We start from the raw sequence: 13,169 nt of genomic DNA on the forward strand, positions 1-13,169 counted from the left end.
GCACTTCCTGTTCTACGTGAAAGGAATGACTAGACGTACTATGCTAAAACTTCACCCCTTGGAAGATTCTCCTCCCTGGACTTTTAAAGACTCCACCTACTGGTGTCTAGGTATAGAGCTGCTGTACATCTTCAGCCTGCTTCCACATACCTCGGATACCTTTCTTTAAACACTCATAGGAAAAAAATAAATAAATAAACACTCATAGGTTTTCTCCTCTATCAGCTTGTCAGATATGATCCACCACCCGCCCATTGTTGGGAAAACAGCCATGGTTCAAGCTGCCCCCACACTTCAGGACTTCCCAATCAGTGCCCTAGGTCTGGGATATTTGCCTCTATGGAAGCCAGCGCAGAGCTGCTGCTTGGCCCCAGATTCTTCTTCCTTATTAAAGGAAACCTTTCTCCTATCCCAGGTACCAGTGAACTTTCTTGTATTACTTAAGCATGTGTGTTATATGGTACCTGGCCAGCCCCAGGAGCATATCTGCCCTGAAGCACTGCACCTGGGGAAGGAAACAAAGTCTTTGCCTTCAGCAACAAAGGAGTGCATGTAGCTCATCCCCTGCCTCAACTAATGGGAGGGACTTCTTGGCCAGGGGTGATCTCACTCTCTACCCATCTTGCTGAATCTTCTCCTTTCTGTGGGTAAACCATTATTCTAACCAGCGCCTGTGTATTGGTCCTTCTCGATGACTCTGCATCCCTCCAAGATGCAGTGAGTGCGGATTATAGCTCCTGCTTCTGGTGGGTAGCATTGTTATGATCTTCGCTGTCTTCCGTGCGGTGGAAACCCTCACTTGGTATTGATAGCCAAATTTAACTGCTCTGTATGCATGGACCTATGGGAGGATTCTCATGCTACTGAACATTCATGAATGGGCAAGAGCTCTGGGAAACATGCTCATGTGCCTTGATTTGTCATATGCTTGGTTACAGTTGTGTAATGGCCAACATCCAATAGACTTCATCTGATTCTCCTTGATCTTACAATTCTACAGACGGGATAGAACACAGTTCATGAGAGCTCCAGATGCATAGTCACTTGATGTTCCATCCTTAAATGTTTAATGTCTTCTAGGCCATGCTGGGAGTTGTTTTTTAAGTAGTATTTAATTCTGTACTGCAGACGGCCTGGTCTTATTTCATATCCCCAAGGTCCTATGTTTTAATTCTCCCCCTGGGGCTTGCCATAGCTTACATCCAGCAGTTTTTCCAGTTACTGTTCTCTCTAGTATTATAGTCTACTGAGTCAATATTCCCAGGTGGCAGAGCTATTTATATCACAGACTGAGCACTTTCCTGTTTCAGAAACCACCAGATGACTTCTTTCATTGGGCATATAAACTGAAGAAGTATCATCTAGTGTAGAATAATTTTCCCCTGGAACTCAAAGGCCCAGTAGGTATTATGCTTTTTTTTTTATAATGAGAGAGACAAGATGCAATCATTTTTGCTCCACTTGGGGTAATATCAATTCACCAAGAACATACTCTGCAAGATAGTGTCAACTATACTTTAAGAATTAAAAAAAAAAACTGATAAATTTGGCCAAACTTCTGATGTCATATTATATGTATAGTCAAGATTAAAATAAACTTTAAATGTATTTTACCAAGAAATTATCTGTCATAAGTATATAATTATTTTACTTACTCTTTTCTTATGTTTTCATTTATGAAATAAAATTCAATCCTATGTGTTGTAAGAAACAAGTGGGTATTATTTCAAAAGGGCAAATAATTTTAAGATGGGCTAGTTTTAAAGACAGTTTTTGAATCAAGGGTTTAACATACCTTTTTTTTTAATAAAAGCGTAGATTTTTTGTAATGTATTTTATTAACTATACTCTGACATGATCATTAATTTTGAGTAAACAAATATTAGAATCAGAGCTTTAAAATATAAACACATCATTATTGTAAATATCTAAAGTGATTCTATATAAATTAAACTTAGGCTGAAAATCCTACCATATAATAGATGATTTCTCCAATGCAGAAGAGGTTATCTCAGTTCTGGTGGAGTAGTGTTATTGCTTATTCCCTTGTCCAATGCCAGCTGTTCTCTTCATGCCTCTGGAGAAACAAATTCAGTTCATGCTTTGCCATCAGTGTATTAGACACAGTACAACTGGCCTAAGGTACTGTTTTGGGGGGGAAAATGATAAATACCTGAAACAGTTCCTCCCTGCCAGGAGTAACTGCACACTTTGTTTTTGAAATCATTATAGCATTGTGTGGTGTAATGAACAAACAACCAAAAATATTCAAAAATCTTGCCTCAGTTCACTTTACCTTAAGATAGGAAAGAAAACATAACATAAATATCCTATAGGATTTTCACTGTGCAGATGTAACCATTAATTTAGAAGAGCCAGACTATTACATTTAGACAGAAAGCTACTTTGTTCTTTGTGACCCATTGTATATTCAGTCATTGCTGACTTTAGGACATTTGAAAGGTTTTAGTCTTTTGTAGTCACTAGAACCAATTGCAGGTAGATGATAGATATTTATTATATAAGCTTTTTAGACATATGCAATTTTCCAACATCATTTAAAACAAGCCGTCTTGCCTGCTACCAATTGGATGTCTTACAGTGGAAAATGGGAACATGTTATCTTCATCATTACTCCTCATCTGACTTTCCAGTGATACATCCAAAGATCCATTCAATAGAGATCTTTCGACTATAGTTTCAGATATAGGTGAATGCATCTCCCATGGCTGGTCACTTGTAATTCCTTCTTCACTCATTAGGCAAGTATTCCACAAAGAAAAATAAAGGTAAAATTTGGGAGACATGGCATAAAATATTTCTCTTTTGAAGACTATTGATGATGCTTGTAACTGTGAGAGCATGGAGAAATTAACTTCATTTAAATATGGACATATTATTTTTTTAAGATTCATATCTAATGGTCAACATCTTAAGGGAAAATACTGCTCTGCTTTGAGTTTGACCTCTCTGTGTTCTTCACAAGTTTTTCCAGTCATATCAAGTGATAGATACCTCTTTCTGTAATTGTTCTTGCACTAATTATCTACACTATTTGATTAGGAATTAATTTACTGCTATATTTATGGTTCTTAATAGGTTTTTATTTTCTTTATTGCTCATCTATCGGACTATAAACCTCTTTTAAAAAGTTTGTCCTAAAGAAAGTAATTGCCTTAAAATTATTTCATAACTCACTCTATTAAAACTGTGTTTCATGTGTATTTCTCTTTAGGTATTTTATTTTAATCCTCCTCATACATACAGAAGAGTGTATAACATTTATATATGTTCATTTTGTAAAGTAATTTTAAAATTGACATTTGTTACCTATTTTCCAGCTTAAGGAAAAAAAAAATGACTTAAAAGCCTGTATGTGCACTTCCCTGTGTTTATCCCTTCCTCTCACCTAACCCCCCCCAAATTCCAACATTTGCACTAATTATCTTTTGGTTTTCTGTACTCTACTAGCATTAATTCACAGTATATTGCATTATTATTTGATTGAATAACTAGGTCACAGGAATCTTGAGTGACATCTTTATAATTGTGCCTTGACAGATACCATCCACTCACCATCTAGAGCTGCCTAAGCAGTTGCCCTTCTAGATGTTACACCTCCCTTTACTCAATGACCAGATATTTTGAGCACCGTTGTGACTCCCAGACAGAAGTACTCCCTTTCTTGACATATTCCTGGAGGCAGATCCCTCCAAGTTGGTCTCTGACTCAAGGTGGATAGAAATGTAAACCTTCTAGCTGCCCCTGCCTCATATGTCAATTAATCATCCTAAATTAAGCCTGGATTGTTGCTTATTACTACACTCCAATACCTTCAGCATGTTATAGATCAGTGCTTCTCTTCAGCTGTAATTTCCATTTCAAAATAAGTCAACATCATTTTGATTTACTTCCTTAATGGCTAGACCATGGTTTTTTGATTCTCCAAATATATTTTCTCATTTTTGATGTGGCTGTCATTACATATGTATGCTTTTCTTCAAGTTCCAGAAATTTGGTATAGAGGTGGATATAGCAGTTAATACTCCATCTTCATTCTAGAAATTGAGGTTTAATCTATAAAAAGCAACTAAAATTATAATATAATGGATAATGGAAATTTCTCTTTCTCCTTATATACTATGAAGTAAACAACATTTCCTTAGTGATTAGCTTCAACTGACCATTCTACAATAGTTCAATATTCATTACATATGCATGATGTATGTGTGTGTGTATATATATCTTAAATTTAAATAGAATACAAATAGAAGTTGTAATATTTTGTTCTCACAGCCTAACAGATTTTTATAAATGTGTGTGTATGTGAGTCTAAACAGGCTTAGGGAAATTTGGACATAAAATAGAGTCATTGCTATTCATTCTCCGCTCTCAGTCCAGCCTAAGTCAATGAAGACATCTGGTGTTTAACGTTTGGCAGCTGCTCAATAGGCTATGACATATGAAATAGTTTGGTGGTCTGACTTCACTTTTCATTGAATCATTGTCAGGTAGTGATTAGCAGCCTATGTGGGACTTGGCAAACGGTAAAGGATGTTCCATGTTGGAACTCTTTTCTATCCATACACACTCTGTTTTTCATACTAGCAGTGAAGTACATTGGCAGGAAATTCTGTCTATGTCACCCTTTCCCACTGTTCAATAAATAAATGACTCTAACTGCCAGTGCAGATTATAGATTTCAAGAGATTCAAGTATTTGATGTATAAAAAACTAATTATATAGTGCTAAGAATATATAAAAGCATGAGACAGTTTAGAAATGATTAATAATCCCAATTCTCTTTTTTTATAAAAAAGAAAAAAATATTTTTTCTAGCTGAAATACCTGTAATATTTAGGTATTTTGTAAATATTTATTGTTGGCTGATTGGTTGTTAACCGTTAACTGAATTAATATTTTTTATTTTAATAAAAATAATTATACCAATTGTGCATGCAGTCAGAACTTTAGTGATGCAGTGGAACACTTAGAATGCTTTTCCCCCAGCTTTATTAAGACACAATCGACATGGAACAGCATGTAAGTTAAAGGTGTGCAACATGATGAGTTGATACACTTGCATATGCCAAAATGCTGACCACAGTATGATTAGTTAATATTTTTAAAATCTCACCTAATTTTTGTTTGTATGATGGGAATATTTAAGATCTACTCTCACAACAGCATTCAAAGTATGTAATACAGTATTGTTGATTATAATAAGCTTACTATATATTAAATAGCCACAACTTATTCATCTTATAACTGGAATCTGTACCCTTTGACTAATATCTTCCCATTTCTCCCACCCTCTAACCCTCAGCAACCAATGATTCTACTCAATTTCTGTAAATTTGTCTTCTTAAAGATTCTACTTCTAAGTGAGATCATGCAATATATGTCTTTACCTGTTTATTTCACTTAGCATAATGCCCGCAAGGTCCATCCATGTTGATGCAAATGGTAGGATTTCTCACCTTTATGGCAGAGTAATATCCTGTAGAGCATGTGTGTGTGTGTGTGTGTGTGTGTGTGTGTGTGTGCATCTCCAATTTTCTTTATCTATTCATCTGTTGATGGACACTTAGATTGTTTTCACATCTTGGATATTGTGGAAAACACTACAGTGAATATGAGGATCCAGGATAAAAATGATTGCAAATGTACAGGCAGGAAAGTGTACTCAATACAACTGGACATCTTGGTTCAAACCATATTATTGTAAATTAGTGTCCTATCTTGAGCAAGCTAACCTAAGTATTTTTAATTTGACTTTTCTTTTTTTCCAGAAAAAAATGAATTAAAAAATTTATACTCTCAAATATGTCTTTGAAATAATATTGCATTGTATGTGATACATAAATGCTTAAATGTCTTTATTCAGCAAATAATGATGAACTTTGTGCCACTATTGCAACCCAGTGATTCTAAGTTATTGATCTAAGAAATGGGGGTATTGGGTATTTTACCTCAGGAAAAAAAAAAATTCTTTGCCGAGTAGTTTGAAAGACTCTTATGCCTCAGGTGCAGAATATTAGACATTCCATCTATATTTTGATACACATATTGACTCTTCTCTTGTTTGGTCTATATTTTATATATGGTTTATATATATTTTATATATGGTTTTATATATGGTTACCTCTATATATTTTATATATGGTTACATGAAACGTGCTGGTGATCCTAAGAAAATTCACACAAAATTACACAAATTCACAAACTCATTATGCTTTAGATATTGTAAGTTTATACATCTTTCACAAATTTTATTGATTTCTAACTCATATTGTTTTGTTCAATTATATTTAGCTAAGACTATATTCACAAAATGTTTTAAAATATTTTTCCAGAGAAAATATTTTTCTGGAGAAGATATACAGATAAGAGCAATGTTAGGTCAAGCAGAAGCATACATAAGAAACAGGTAAAGTTGACTTGTTACTTTTCCCAGTAATAGTATATAACATAAACATATAAAATAATGAAAATCTAATAGAAGTGAAAAACTCAGATAAAGGTGTTTAGAATCATAATAAACAATTAAATACAGATTTTATACAGATTTGTTATTAATAATGGATGCATATCCTAAGTCCCAATGTAACCTGAGATAATGGATGATGATAGCATAAGCCATCATTAACCAGACACTTAAAAATTATGTCCAACATATGAAGAACAAATGTCACAATCACTTTTCAGCAAAAGAGAGTATGTTAACACAATATTCTGTAAAAATAAAGATGGTAAAATTCCAGATAGTTCTTCTGAATTTTCCAATTTAAAAGAGAAATTCTAGCACCCCATACCATGTAAGTAACATGTGTTCCTCTTGCCATGATAAATAGCTTGAATAAAATAAACGAAACAATGTGAAGTTGAAATAAAGTGCATTCCGTTGTCAGAAATACTGTCAGAGGATGCTTGGAGAACATTGCTGAAGATCTGAAAACAAACATGCTTTATAACATATTTCAAAGTAGGGGAAGATTACTGGAAAATTAGATGAAAGTACAGAAGCTTCTACTGTGACTTGTATTGTGGTTTTCACAATATTCTCTTTCAAAAATGAAATGTATGAAGAGGTACTCCTTTTGAATCAAGTGAAGAAAGATGTAGTAGCCAGACATAATTTTTAATGAATATCTTTTAAAAAGCATATTTTATATTTAAAAGTATATTCTTTTAACCACTAACGGAATTGCCAGTTTGCTGGTTCTTCAAAACTTCTGGGAAGAGTTTACGGAATTAGCAGAACAGTTAAAGTAATTGATTTTGCAAATGAGAATTGATTTTCTGCTTTCTGTGTACCCCGTTTCAAGGAACTGGAAGCCTGGAGATACAGCAATGAACAGAGGAGACAGAAATTCCTGCCTTCATGAGACTTATTTTGGGTAGCGGGAGACAAAATATGCCACCTTTGGAGTATGGCAGATGAATGCGTGTCATAGAGAGAAGCTAACAGGGGAACAAGGGATAGGGACCAGTAGTGGGGGAGAGGACAGATACATACAGTGTTTTAAATAGTGGTTTTTAAATCCATATTGGGAATGTGACTCTTGAGCAAAGACCAAAGAGAAGTGAAGGGACTAATCTAGCATGCATGGCTGTTTTCCAGGAGAGAGGAAGAAGTTCAAATGCTGCCACTCTCCTGCACAGGGCCTGTTTGAGTAACAGCAAAGCAGCCAGTGCGGCTTAAAAAAAAAAAAAAAAAAAAAAAAAAAACTCTGGATAAAAGAGATGCCATGGGGCATGTGCAAGTGTTTATCCCTCGATTACTAGACCAGTACGATAAATATCTCATAATTCAAAAAAAAAAAAGTGCCATAGGAGGGGTTCTGGGTATCCAGAATATGTGATGCCTTCAGACCCGCCTACCAACTTTGATTTTACTCTGAGACTGTTCTTTTGAGCAGGAGAGAAGCATCATCAATTTCTGTTCATCCAAGGACCTAACGTGGTGAGAAAAGATTTTAGGGAAAAAAGATGGGAAGTGGAGAGACTATTAAAAGTAATCAACAGGGGCACCTGGTTGGCTGAGTGGTTGAGCGTCTGCCTTTGGTTCAGGTTGTGATCCTGGGGTCCTGAGATCGAGTCCCCCATCAGGCTCCCTGCATGGAGCCTGTTTCTCCCTCTGCCTGTGACTCTGCCTCTTCTCTCTCTGTGTGTCTCTCATGAATAAATCAATACAATCTTAAATAAATAAATAAATAAATAAATAAATAAATAAATAAATAAATTGAATATAAAATAAAATAATAAAATAGAATAGAATACAATATAATAGACATTAAGGAGCACCTGGGCGATGCAGTCAGTAAGCCTTCGACTCTTGGTTTCAGCTCAGGTCCTGATCTTTGGTAGTGGGTTCGGGCCCCTCTGTTAGACACAGCATGGAGTCGGCTTGGGTTTCTCTCTCCATTTCCCTCTACTCCTCTCTACTGCACATGCTCTCTCTCACTCTTTCTGAAGTGAATAAATATGTCTTTGGAAAGATAAAAGTAATCCACATTAGAAATAAAGTTAGGTGGCGCACAGCAATAGTGACAAAAACAATGATTCTAGGCCACAAATATGTTTTTCACAGAATTTTCTTTCTGATTGTGGCTTATGAGACAATGAAAGGAGTCAAGAATGAATCTACAGAGTTGTTGTTTTTTGAAGAAGAAGAGGAATCTAGGAGAGCTACTGTAGCAAAGAAGCATCCAGGCTGTTAATAGCTATAATATAGTTAATTTTATGAGGGAAATTTTAAACATGTGATATATTATCTACTTTTTTAGTGAAATATGGAGTTTGTGAATATATCTTTTAATATGAAGTTCACTGGCTAATTTATGGAAAAAATTTAAGAAAGGGGATCTAATGTAAAGTTTAATTTTACATATATTGCATATTTCTTTTGTACACAGACAATAGATCCAGACTTCTGAAAATGTCAGTGATTTGTGTGCTACATAATTACTTCTGAAAAAAATCATACATTTAATCTACTTCTTCAAAATGAAATGACGTTTTCACAAGTAATGAAAACATAACCGCCTTTGTCAAATTATTGCTCCTCCTATAGAGCGTGCATTTTGAAAATTAATGCTTGCAATAGTTCCATTTTTATGCAACTTTGGTGTTGGAACCAATGTTTCTTTATCACCTATTAAAACTCTTCCCACATTAAGAAAATAAAGAAATATATGTGCATATGGAATACATTTTCATTTGTACACAGCACAAATTATTAATATTAGAGAATATAAAAATGTGCTTGCTTCATTAGAAGAAAATTTTCACCTAATTATTTGATACAATTGGAAAATAAAAATCACGGTTTATTAAAAAAAAAAAAAAAACAGAGGCAAAGATGTACCTTTCCCTTTTTTAAGGTATGATAGCCACTAAAATCAATTACCAAAATGCAATGTTCAGCTCCCACTTTGCATGAAGATAGAATAAAAATCTGGTATGTCCTTTAGCCTGTACACTTCACGGTGGCACCTAGCCAAGGTCTCTAATCGGTCCTGTGTTCAACTGTGAATTCAAGGAACTATTTTTGTCTGAATGATGTTTCTAGGATATTGTCGTGTTCACCTTCATGTCAAAATCAAATAAGTTGTGGTCAGAACATCTAAAAGAACAAAGTTTTTAGATATTTGTACCCTTATTGTGTCTTCTTCCTAATAAATGTTGTAATGTGCTGGAAAAAAAAAGTATGCTCTATAACCAGACGTTCCAAATATGAATTCTCACACAATGTGAAACCTACATTTACAAAAAACAATGAAGCATAAAGATTTTATTATTGTTAATAATAATAATAAAAATAATAATTTTGATCAAAATTTAAATAATTTCATGTTTTTCTCTTTTACTTTGTTATTTTTTTGTCTGTTGACCATGCTTTTAATGTATTATAATAGTAGCACAGGCATATAATTTTAGCATAGTTGGCCATATCGGACATACATGAAGAATTTTTGATGATGAGATACATAATCATTTTGGAGAGCACTAATTTAGAGGACCATGCAAACAGGCAAATAGATTATTTACTTACGAAGGACATGACACAGGTGAGTTTGTGTATTTTTTGGTTGTGTGTATGAATGTGTATGAGATGTTCGATAGATGTTTTCTACAATTATGCGTTCAGATATTCAAAGGAAGTAAAAAAAAGCTATGTTTTTTTTTTTTTAAAAAAAGCTATGTTCAACAAAATTCAATTCAGCAATTCCAATTTCATGTGTTTCAAGATTCTGCTTTATGATTGGCGTTGCCTTAAATATTCTTTTTCCCTGTAAACAAATGTTCTTAATACAGGTAGTAAAAACCAATGTAATCTCTGTCTTTGTCTGATTGCCATGATTTCCACATCAGTAGTGTTGTTAAATTCTAAGGTCTTTTTAGTTTTGCTCACGTTCCTTAATTCTTGTTCACATAACAAGTTGCAAAGTAGGGTAGAGGCACTGACTATAGAATTAGTAATAGTAATAACAATAGCAATAAGAAAGCACACTCAAAGTGTGCCACTGTGTGTTGATCCCCGTTTCAACAGTTTTGCATATATGAACTTCTTTCTTTCCACAACTCTTAAATGAAGTGTAATTGTTATCTTATTTTAGATGAGACTTAAGCACAGAGAAATTAATTTACTTGCCTAAAGTCACACTGCACTAAAGAGGAAGAGCCAATATTTGAACTAGGATATACTGTTCTTAAGTGTAGATTTCTGTGTAGATTTCACTTTACAAATATCCATTATTTCACCTCTGCGTTTTTATGTTTCCCATAATCCATCAAATATCCCTAATGCACATATTTCTTTTCAGTGTGTCTTGGTTAGGTTTTCATAATTTTCTTTAATTTTGGTTTGCTTTAATACTTTGAATTCTCAAGATGTATTCAATTTCCACTTGAAATTTTGATGAGGTGTAACCATAGCCTTGAGGTACTCCTTCTTTTACCCCCCTGTTGTTTCCAAGTTTAACTACTCTAGAAGTACCAATGTTGGCTTTGAGCTGTGCTTCCATGGTGTTAATGACTGGTATAATTGCTTTTTAAAGAAACATCGCTAGTTGGAATAATTGCAAAGAATACCTTAGAGATAGAATTTGCAGAATGAGAAGGTTGGTGAATGGCTATTATGCACAAACTCATTTCCCAAAACCTCAAGCTTTGATCTAATATTAATCCCTGAAGCTAATTGTCCTGACGGATATTTTTAGTAGAGGTTAAGGATTCCTTCAGTAACTTTTATTGAAAAGTAGGTAATATGCTTTTAGTCATTTAGCTACATGCAGTTAGTCAATTAAAATAATGGCATTCTGTGTTTTATCTACATTGACTATATTCAACAAAAATGCATATACTCACAAATCATTAAATTTTATTCTTAAAAGAATCAGAGTCCAATCACATCCAAAAGTAATTTCCTAAATCACTGACAGCAGAAATACCGGTATTTTCTCCATGATTCCAAAGAAAGGCATTACATAACAGTAAGATTAACTTATACCAAAGTGCAAATTTCTATTAAGAAACAAAAATGTCTTTATATTTCCAAGAGTACCCTGCTTTGTATTTTTTGGGCTATATAAATCTGGCTAGGAGGGCCAGATTCATTAATAATAGGTTGATTGTGTATAATACATCTTGTTCATGCAGGTCCAGGTGTACTTTGCAAAAAGTAATGTTTCGGGAATTACGTCCAGATGCCAAGTAGACACTTTATTATTCTAACACAATATGATTAATTTATAAATATATTTTTCCCCAAAATTCTAACACAAGTGTGATTAGATCCTTAATAGCACGATTTTCAGATTCCTAAAGTGGAATATAGTGATTTTTTTTTCACAAGCGAGGCAATAGCAGTAATGACTCCTGACATCACAATACTGCTGTATGAATTAATGTTTTCAAGTACATTTGTTTTGTTTTGTTTTTTAAGATTTTCTTTATTTGATCACAAGAGTTACAGAGGAAGGCAGAGACACAGGCAGAGGGAGATGCAGGCTCACTGCGGAGAGCCTAATGCAGGACTCAATCCCAGGACCCCAATATCACCTGAGCCAAAGGCAGAGGCTCAACCACAGAGCCACCAGGTGCCACTCAAGTACATTTGTTTCTGTCAAATCGCTAATGAATTAAAGGTTGTAGGGCCCTATTTTAGAACCATATTCTATACTTCTTTTTAGTTCTGGAATTTCTTTAATACTATGAAAATAACATATTTGTTGAACATTCAAATAGTACAAATATATATTTTGTGTCTACTATGGGAAAATAAATCCCTATAGATTGAACCATTTCTTCAGAATAAATTTACAGCCTTCCAAATATTGAGATACATAATAGTTGAATAATTTCCTACCCTCCATTTCACATTAAATGCCATTCAAGAAAAAAATCTTATTTCTTTATTTTTATACACTTCTATAAGTATATTTACACAATAAAATGTTGGAAAATAAGTTTCAAAAACCAAGAGTTTGGGCATTTTAATATTTGCATAGATAGCAAATTGCCCTGTAATCTTTCACCAATTCATAATCATATAATGAGAATATTGCATTTATTAATATTTTATTTTTTCTATAGTAAGTGCATAAGCACATTTTCATATATTTCTAAGTGATTTGTATTTCCGAAAGTTCATACTCTTTGCTATTTTTTTTTCATATTTGGATTCTAGTGTTTTCCACTTAGTTTTGAGAGCATGTATCAAAGCAATTAGCCTTGTTTGTAATAATATAAGATAATCTTTAAAAATGTCTGACTTGGGACTCTTGGGTGGCTCAGTGGTTGAGCGTCTGCCTTCGGCTCAGGTCGTGATCATGAGGTCCTGGGATCAAGTCCTACATTGGGCTCCCTGCATGGAGCCTGCTTCTCCCTCTGCCTGTGTCTCTGCCTCTCTCTGTCTCTCTCATGATTAAATAAATAAATAAAATCTTTTAAAAAAATGTATGACTTATTTTTTTAACTTTGAGTGAGTTACAGGAATATTTTTACTGCTATGTATTGTTTTATATTTTGTTTTGTGAGGTTGTGGTTGCCCTCGTAATGTTTTCCTCACTCTTTTAATAATAATCTCACATTTTCTTATAATGAGCTTATTATTTTCTTTTAATATTTAAATTATTAGGAACCCAACGATCTATGTCTTAACA

This window comes from Vulpes vulpes, chromosome 4, assembly GCF_048418805.1.
Source record: "Vulpes vulpes isolate BD-2025 chromosome 4, VulVul3, whole genome shotgun sequence".
In the NCBI taxonomy this organism is placed as follows: Eukaryota; Metazoa; Chordata; class Mammalia; order Carnivora; family Canidae; genus Vulpes; species Vulpes vulpes.